Genomic DNA, 10578 nt, shown 5'->3' on the forward strand with positions numbered 1-10578 from the left:
TAGCAACTAGTTCTGACTTGTAATGAAAACAGTTTACACTCTAATGCCAGCTCTAATTAGAGAAAAGCATTTATATAGAGGGGAAAAAGAAAAAGAAAATCAAAGACTGCTTTCATTTACAGCAATATATCAGCCTACAATTTGGAAGGGATGAAAATGTTAATTCAATAAACATCATCAAAGACAATTAAAATAAAAACTGTTCTGAAAAGGCTTTCCAGTGATGTGTAAATAAGTAAACTTATTACCCTTTAACAGTACTCTCCTTTCATGTTCTTTTCAAACTCTTCCCTTTTCTTGACTGAGGTTTTCAGCTCAGAAGTTGCAGTAGTTGTCATCATCTCTTCAAAATGGGTGATTTTGTTGATGCCCAGATTGTTCTCTCTGCCTTTTTCTCCCAGTAGTATTGGTGTGGAGAAATAGGATAAGTCTATTTCTTTGACTCACAAAGGAACATTCAATAATTCCTTCCTTTCCATTAATTGTGTCTATAAAGGAAAAGATGATCCAGGATACAACATGAACAGGATGGTAAAACCAGCTTCAGGTTTACCCTTGACAACCTCTCTACCAGCCTCCTGGATCACCCAATGATAGTTGTCAGCTGGTCCTTAGAGAAGCCCACTTTGGGCATGCACTAAAACATCAGATGGTGTTCTTCTCAGCATGTTCACCAATGACAGGAATGTTGATGTGGGCTTGATGCAAATCCTTCAGCTCTGCAATGAAAGCATTGGCTCTGACAACATTCAGGGTTGTCATACCAAAGATATTATTGGGGTTTATATTCCATGTTTCTTGTAAACCTCTGTTCTGACTAGTGTGGTGGAGTTCATTGGATTTGCACTGCTGCAGACCATGGTTTCAGGGCTATGTTGGGCATAGGCTACAGTCAATGTTGCAATGATTACGACATTGGTATTGAACAGGTCATCCTGTGTCATGCTTGGTTTCCTTGAGATTCCCACTGATTAACCACCACATTGATCCTTCAGAACAGTCTGGTAGCTGCTCCTGTCTGAGGTTGTCTTTCACAGTTGCTCTGGTCTCTATGTGATGTAAGTGATTGGTCACTTTTGGAATATGCATGATGTCATAGAGGGTCAGCTAACAAACCAAGGGGCTGCTCCTCAGGAGTGTAAATGGCTGCCTAATTCCTCCCAAAGCCACCAGCATAGCTACTTTAGCATTGTTCTGGGTCGAGGTGCTGAAGCCCTGGTGGAGAAAGGTGCAGCCAGGTCAGGTGAGGGTGGATAGCATGACTGGGTGGGTGGGGTGCAGGCTGGCCAGCAAGTTCACAGGTGAAGGGCAGTTGGCTACCTTGTGCAGCTTTAAGTTCTGTGTCCTTGTCCTTTAAATTTGACAGTTTGACCAATGTATGATGTGATTTTTTTCATGTTTATTGTGTTTGGTTTCTCTGAGCTTCTTGGATGTGCATATTCATTCCACTTGCTAAGATTAGGAAGATCTGTGTGATTACTATTTGAGTATTCATTCTTCCCCTTTCTTTATTCTTCTGGGACTCCCATAACATGTATACTAGTTCTATTTTGTTTTTAACACCCCGCCCCACTTTGTGGCTTTTTGCATGCTGTCTGCTCTCTGTGTCCATTCTCTGTGCATTCTTCTGTGTCTGTATTTTATTAATTTTATGTCCACTCCCCCCTTGCAGCTTGCTTGCTGTCTGCTCTCTGTGTCCATTCAATGTATGCTCTTCTGTGATTTTGCTTGTCTCCCTTTTTTGTTTCATCACATTGCTGAGTCAGCTCTCTGCAGTGCTTGTGGGCAGTGCAGTGCTCCGTGGTGCTTGTGGGCCAGGCAGCACTCCACAGTGTGTGAACAAACCTGCCTTCACAAGAAGGCCCCAAGATGTGAACCCAGTGTCTCCCATATGGTAGATGCGAGCCCAACTGATTGAGGCACAGTAGCTTCCTTATAGTGGTTTTATATTTTTGTATTTTATATTTCATTTTTCTTCTGCTTCTCAACCAGACTCATTGCGAGTTTCTTGTCTTCAAATTCACCGATTCTTTTGCTGTTGAAACAATCCTGGGAAGTTGTCATTTTATTTATTATGGTCTTCAATTTCAGGAATTCTGTGTGGTTCCTTTAATAAAATTCTCATATTATTCATTCATTGTTTTCCTAATATCCTTTATTTTTTCTCTGTATTTGTCTTGATTTCTTTGAACATTTTTAAGATCATTTTTCAGGCTTTGCTCAGTATTCCACATTACAGTCTTCATTGGTGTTTTCCAGATTTTTTAGCCTCTATCATTAGATAGGCCATCATTTCCTGTTTCCTTTTCTGTCTTGTACTCTTTTATTGGACACTGTACATGTTAACATTACAAAATGTAATTGCTGGAATTTATTTCCTGAGATATCTGTTTATTGGTTTTGTAATCAGCTGGTGACCTGACAGATATTCCTGAGTGTCATCTGCCCTATCAGCAAAGATTTTCCAAGGTGAAAGCAAAGCACAGGTCTTTCCCTGTCTTTTCTGGGCCTGAGTTTTGTCATGAGATTATGACTGTTAATTGTTTTGGAGTTCTTCTGTTTACAGCAGTTTGAGTACCTCTTTATTTCCAGGAGACAGACCTTATCCCTTTTCCTTGAGTTATAAGTAGGAAATGCTTTGCCTTAAGCTGCCACGTTGATAGTTACTTACAGTTCTTTTTTTTGTCAAATCAAGTTGATTTAATCTGGTGGGAGAAGAAGGCCAGAGGGAAATTTCTCAAGTGGGTCTTTTCCACCCAGAACTAGGCCAGACACCTGCCATGGGGAAAGAGACTGGTTCCAAACTTTCCTGGATAAGAAACATGAAATTATGTCTCATACAAGGAACAAATTAAAATTCCAGAGGGAAATTAGAAGTTGTAAAAGTAATCAAAGATGTCTCAATAAATCTCCTAAATCAACCCTAGGTGATGAAAGAAAATATGCATAAAGAGATAAAAGATATTAAGAAGTCCATGTACAAGCATAAAGAATTTGTAAATGTAAAAAAGAAACATAACAGATATTATGTGGATGAAATGCACAATAGTGGAGATTAACAATAAGCTAGAAACTTACAACAGCAGGTGTGAACAAGTGTAAGAAAGAATCAGTGAAACCAACCGAGGGTCCACAGGATGGAGGAATAAAATATGAATTAAAGAGAGCTTACTGGTATTCTACTATAGAACTATTGTGACTAGTAATGGAAGAAACTGTAGCATTGATCTGGAAAAAGTGGCCATGGTAGCTGCTGAGGGCAGGGAGAGGGAAGAAGAGATGAGATGTGGGGGCATTTTCAGGATTTGGAGGTGTCTTAAATGATATTGCAGGGGCAGATCCTGGACATTATATATCCTGCCATAACCCACTGAATGTACTGGGGGAGACTGTAAACCACAATGTAAACTATAATACATGTGTTGCATCAGTGCTCTAAAATGTATTCACAAATGCAGTGAATGAGCCTCAATGATGAGGGAAGTTGTTGATGTGGGAGGAGTGTGGGGTGGAGTGTGTGGTATGTGGTAACCTCTTATATTTTTAATGTAACATTTTTTGTGATCTATGTATCTTTACAAGAAAAGACAATTTAATTAAAAATTAATATAGGAACAAAGAGAGAAAAGAATTTTTAGAAACAAGCAGTTTTGTAAGGATTTGAGTGTCAGTAAAATCACACAAACATATCTGTCACAGGTGTTCCAGAAGGAGAGGAGAAGGGAAAAGGGGCAGGAAAATATCTGAGGAAATAATGGCTAAAAATTCCCCACCTCTTATGAAAGACATTAATGTACATTTCAAAGAAGTACAACATACTTCAAACAGAATAAATCTTAATACACCTACTCCAATATGCATACTAATCACAATGTCAAGGGCCAAAGATAAAGAGAGAATTCTGAAAAAAGCTAAAGAAAACTGATTCTTCACACACAAGGAATCCTCAATAAGGCAAAGTCCTCATTTCTCATCAGCAACCATGGGGGTAATATAGCAGTGATATGATATATAAAAGGTAATGAAAGAGAAAAACTTCCAGTCAAAAATATTTATCAAAAATAAGAATAAGTTTATAATATTCATTGTTAAAAAGAAACTTAGATAGTCAATATGAGAGGTGCCATACAAGAGCTATTAAAGGGAGAGGGTGGGGCAAGATGGTGGTTGATTGAGTGCACCTGATAGTCTCTCCTGCAAAGAAGCGGATGGGCAACATTAGAAACTCTTCAGGACCAGGCTGTTTCGGGATTTTGCAGGGCAGGAGGTGTCTGGACATCGATTTCATGGGAAGCTAACATAGAGTTGAAGAATGTCAACCACCACACCATGGAGCCTAGAGTGCCTACAACTGAAAGTAGGAGGATTGCATCCAGTATCCATGTGGAATCAAAGCCCTCTCTTGACATAGATGTGGAATGGCCACAACCAAGCCAAGGTCCACAGGAAGGAGGAATACAGTAAGGATTAGAGTGGACTTAATGATATTCTATTCATGAACTATTGTGGTTAATAATCAAGAAAATGTGGCATTGGTGTGGAAAAGTGGCCATGATGGCTGATGGGTACGCGGAATGGGAGGAGGAGATGAGATGTGGAGTCATTTTCAGGACTTGGAGTTGTCCTGGTTGGTGCTCCAGGGACAAATGCCAGACATTGTATGTCCTCCCAGGGCCCACTGGATGGAACGTGGGAGAGTGTGGGCTATGGTGTGGACCACAGACCATGGATTGCAGCGATGCCCAGAGATGTACTCACCAGATGCAATGGATGTGTCATGATGATGGGGGAGAGTGTTACTGTGGGGGAAGTGGTGGGATGGGGGCAGTGGGGGTAAATGGGGATCTCATATTTTTTAATGTAATATTTTTTAAAAAATGAATAAATAAAATTTAAAAAAAACAGATCAAGAGGTGGAAAAAAAACTATTAAAGGGGGAAGCAGGGGGGCGGGGCAAGATGGTGGCTGAGTGAGCACACCTGGTATTCTCTCCTGCAAATAAATGGCTGCACAGCATTGGAAATTCTTCGGGACCAGGTTGTTTCAGGATTTTGCAGGGCAGGAGGTGTCTGGACATCGATTTGGTGGGAAGATAACAGAGAAAATTCGTGTATAAGATAAAATTGAGGCTCTATTACACAGAGGTGGGGTGTGCAGAGCTGTGGCACTAGTGCTGCGGCGGCGATTTCTAAAGGCTCTGCAGTACTGGGGAATTCATAACCCCTGAGTGGGCTATTGGGGGGCTAACAGGACAGGAGACTTTTGCAGACAGATTTGGGGAGACAAATGGGAGTTTTGTTGCGAGTTGGGGAATTGTTGAATGCAGACACAAATAATAGCGCTTCTGCCTAGAGCCCCGCCCCCCAAGGCCGGCTGCCGATCTACAGCAGTCTTAAATTGTTCACAATAAAGGGACATCACCAGGAGACTGTTTCAGGGCCTGCAGGGTGGGAGGCATCTGGAAGTGGATTAGGGGAATATTTTGGGAAGCGTGGGAATTTCGGTTTTGTACTCTGTTATCAGCATTTCTGACTGGAGCCCACCCCGAGGCCTGGATACTGATCTGCGTCATTAAATTGGCTGCAGTGTAGAGGCGCCCCCAGTTGGTGGTTCCAGGGGCTCACAGGGTGGGAGGTGTCCTGAAGTCGAATTGGTAATACAGCCACAGAAGAGACCCGAGTGAGTGAGAGAATTGTGGGGTTCAGACACATAGGTTAGTGTTTGCGGATGTGACCTCTCCAATAGGGCTGGCACCCAGCTGCGGGTTTCCCTGACGGCTGTGTTGCACTGCAATGCTCCCAGGTTCCCTGTTAACCGGATTTGAGGTTGCCAGGTCTGAGTCCGCTAAACCCTGGTGGCCCACACCCCAGAGACTCACACCTCTTGAGTCTTCAATATGACAGACTTTCCATCCCTGAATCCATCACACCCTTAGGTACATCTGAGGTCCTTGAATGTCCTAGCCCTCAACGTTTGTGTTTTTTCTTTTCTGTTTTGTTTTGTTTTTATTTTCATTTTATTTTTTTATTTTTTAATGTCCTGATTGCTAACATTGCATTATCTCCTAGTATTTTCTCCCCGCATATCCCCCAAAGTCTTTTTTTTTTTCAGTTCTTTAGGGGTTTTTTTTGTTGTTGCTGTTGTGGTCATTCTATATCTTTTTCTCTTTTCCCTACTCGTTCTCCTCCCTTTACCCACCCCCTTTTTCTTTCTTTCTTTCTTCTCTTTTTTTTCTCTCTTGTCCCTCATTTTCTTCTTTTATTTTATCTTAATTATACAATAGGTGCTGCAGGGAATACCTCACATTTGCTGGGTTTCCTCATCCTCCATTGCCTCATTTCTGTGTGAATTGATTTTGGCTACCTACACTATCCCTTTCCCCTACATCTTGTTATCCTCCATCATCTACAGTCTCTCCGATATTCCACCTCCCTTTCTTTGATTCCCAAAGTGTCTAATTCTTAATTTCTAATACCTTTGTTTTGTTTTCTGTCTGGTATCCACTCTTGAAACTATTGATTTTCTTTTCTCTTTCCCTCTCTCATGAAAACACTAGCTTTTTAATTCATACCATATTCCTCCCATATTCAGTCAACTGCCTCATTATAGATACTCTACCTACTGCTATAACTCTACACACCTTACATGAATCTAATATCTATGCTCCCAGATCTCATATTGTTACTCTGTTAACATTTATCACCAATACTACTTTACACTTTTTCCTTGCTTACACAATAGCCTTTCCCTGGCCCTAGTACTTTCCTTTAAAGTGAACTCAACCAGCAATAAGAAAATAGAATAAGAAGAGCAAAGTGACAAAGAGAAGATATAACATTTACACAAAAACAACAGCTAATTAATCCCCAAGACTAGACAAAGAAGCTAAGGAAATGATTAAACCCGTCAAGATAAAATGATGACGAGACAGCAGCAAAAATCTACAAACCAAACCAGTAATCAGGAAAACATGAATGAATCCAATGAACAAACTAAAAGCCAGGAAGGGGAGCAGAACTTCGCACAAGTAAAGAAAGATCTCAGAACATTTATCACTGACAAATTTAATGAAGTAATGGAAAAGGTTAACAGCATGAAGGCAACACGTGGAGGGGAAATCGCAGACATATGCAAAAAGATAAGAGAAATGATGGGAATGAACACCACAGTTCAAGAAATCAAAAATAAACTCATAGCAAATATCAGCAGACTAGAAGAGGCAGAGCAGAGACTTAGTGATGTGGAAGACAGTACATTGGAAATCAAACAGATAGTAGCATTGATCAATAAAAAGATAGAAAAAATCCAGCTAGGACTTAGGGACCTGAATGACAATGCAAAATGCTCAAACATACGTATTATAGGCATCCCAGAATGAGAAGAGAAGGGAAAGGGGTCAAAAGGAGTGTTGCAGGAAATAATGGCTGAAAACTTCCCAAATCTACTGAAAGAGACAGATGTACATATCCAAGAAGCACAGCCCACCCAAATCATCATAAACCCCAACAGGCCCACCACAAGACATATACTTGTCAAATTATCCAATTCTCAAGACAAAGAAAAAATTCTAAAACCAGCAAAAGAAAAGAAAACCATCACATACAAGGGAAGCTCCATAAGATTAAGTGCTGATTTCTCATCTGAAACCATGGAAGCAAGAAGGGAGTGGTATGATATAGTCAAGGTACTAAAAGAAGAAAATTTCCAATCAAGAATACTCTATCCAGCTAAACTAGCATTCAAAAATGATGGAGAGTTCAAAATATTCACAGATAAACAGAAACTGAAAGATTATGCGAACAAGAAACCTCCCCTTCAACAAATTCTAAAGGGAGTTCTGCAGGAAGAAAGGAAAAAATAGGACAGGCAGAGTTGGAGGAGAGTGTAAGAGCAACAAAAAGACAAAAAGAGAAAGGAAAAACAAACAACAAAATATGACAAACACAACTCCAATCAAAATATGGCTAACATAAATAATTCCTTGAAAGTAATAACACGGAATACCAATGGATTAAACTCACCTATTAAAAGATTCAGACTGGGACATTAGATAAGGAAATATGACCCATCTATATGCTGTCTACAAGAGACACATCTTAGAACCAGAGACTCATGGAGGCTCAAAGTGAATGGTTGGAAAACAATCGTGCAAGCAAACAATAACCAAAAAAAGGCAGAAGTAGCTATATTAATATCAGACAAAATAGACTTTAAATGCAAAAAAAATTGTGAGAGATCAAGAAGGACACTAAATATTAGTGTAAAGGGACACTCTGTCAAGAAGAATGAACAATCATAAATATTTATGCTCCTAACAAGGGCGCCTCTAAATACGTGGGGCAAACGCTGGAAAAACTAAGTGAAAGAATAGATGCATCTACAATTATAGTGGGGGATTTTAATACACCACTATCAACTCTGGACAGAACATCTCAAAAGAGAATCACTAAAGAAACAACATATTTGAACAGTGTATTAGAGGAGCTGGATCTAATAGATATACAGATCATGACACCCAAACACAGCAGGATATACATTTTTCTCAAGCGCACATGGATCATTCTCCAACATAGACAATATGCTAGGCCACAAAGTAAGGCTTAATGAATTCAGAAAGTTTGAAATCATACAAAATAATATCTCTGACCACAGTGGAATGAAGGTGGAAATTTGCAAGGGCCAGAGGCCCATATTTCACACCAAGATTTGGAAAATAAACAACACACTCTTAGGAAAACAATGGGTCAAAGAGGAAATCTCAAAAGAAATTAATAACTACCTTGAAACAAATGGTAATGATAACACAACATACCAAAATTAATGGGATGAAGCAAAAGCAGTACTGAGAGGGAAATTTACAGCCATAAATTCATACATCAAAAAAGAAGAAAAAGCAAAAGTTGAAGAACTAACTGCACATTTGGAGGAATTAGAAAAAAAAAACAACAAAGTAATCCAACAGGAAGAAGAAGGAAGGAAATAACAAAGATAAGAGCAGAACTAAATGAAATAGAAAATAAGAAAGCACTTGAAAAGATAAACAAGACCAAGAGCTGGTTTTTTGAGAAGATCAACAAAATTGACAAACCTTTAGTGAGACTAACAAAGAAAAAAAGAGAGAAGATGCAAATACACAAAATAAGAAATGAGAAAGGAGATATCAACACTGACTCCACAGAAATAAAGACTATCATAAGAAGATACTTTGAAAAACTATATTCCAACAAAAATGACAATTTAGAGGAAATGGACAAATTCCTAGAAACACGTAAGCAGCCTATATTGATGAAAGAAGAAATTGATGGTCTCAACAAACCAAACACAAGTAAAGAGATTGGATCAGTCATTAAAAACCTTCCAAATAAGAAGAGCCCATGGCCTGATGGCTTCACAGGTGAATTCTACAAAACATTCTGGAAAGAACTAACACCAATCCTGCTGAAACTATTCAAAAAAATCGAAGCAGAAGGAACTCATTCTATGATGCCAACATTACTCTAGTACCAAACCCAAACAAACACACCACAAGAAAGGAAAATTACAGACCAATTTCTCTAATGAACCTAGACGCAAATTTACTTAACAAAATACTTGCTAATTTTATTCAACAACACATTATATGAATTATACACCGTAACCAAGTGGAATTCATTCCAGGTATGCAAGGATATTTTAACATAAGAAAATCAATCAATGTAATACACCATATAAACAGATTGAAGGTAAAAAATCACATGATTATATCTATAGATGCAGAGAAAGCATTTGACAAAATACAGCACCCTTTCTTGATAAAAATACTCCAAAATATCAGAATACAAGAAAATATTTTGAACATGATAAAGAGTATATATGAAAAACCTACAGCCAACATTGTTTACAATGGAGAAATCCTAATATCCTTCCCTCTAATGTCAGGAACAAGACAAGGATGCCCACTGTCTCCCCTACTATTTAACATTGTCTTAGAAGTACTTGTTCGAGCACTGAGGCAAGAACCAGATATAAAAAGGCATTCAAATTGGAAAGGAATAAGTCAAAATTTCATTATTTGCACATGACATGATCCTATACATAGTAAACCCTGAGAGATCTACAACAAAGATTCTAGAACTCATAAATGAGTTTAGTAAAGTCGCAGGTTATAAGATCAATGCGCAAAAATCAGGAGCATTTCTGTATACCAATAATGATCAAGATCAGGAGGAAATTAAGAAACAAATACCATTCACAATAGTAAATAAAAAAATCAAGTATTTAGGAATAAATTTAACTAAAGATGTAAAAAACTTATACACCAAGAACTATACAAGTCTTTTCAAGGAAATCAAAGAAGACCTAAATAAATGGAAGAATATTCCCTGTTCATAGATAGGAAGACTATATATTATTAAGATGTCTATCCTACCAAAACTGATTTACTCATTAAATGCAAGCCAATAAAAATCAACACAGCCTTCTTTAAGGAACTAGAAAAACTGACTATGAAATTTATTTGGAAAGGAAAGAGGCCCCAAATAGCCAAAGACATATTGAAAAAGGAAAACGAAATAGGAGGAATCACACTACCTGACTTCA

The 10578-nt window shown here is 38.6% G+C and overlaps 1 pseudogene; it reads right to left on the reverse strand.

The window, feature by feature from the left end:
* Positions 1-251: 251 nt before the first annotated feature.
* On the reverse strand, positions 252-960 carry LOC101421070 (malate dehydrogenase, mitochondrial pseudogene; annotated as a pseudogene).
* Between the last annotated feature and the right edge of the window lie 9618 nt (positions 961-10578).

This window comes from Dasypus novemcinctus, chromosome X (assembly GCF_030445035.2).
Source record: "Dasypus novemcinctus isolate mDasNov1 chromosome X, mDasNov1.1.hap2, whole genome shotgun sequence".
NCBI classification, from domain to species: Eukaryota; Metazoa; Chordata; class Mammalia; order Cingulata; family Dasypodidae; genus Dasypus; species Dasypus novemcinctus.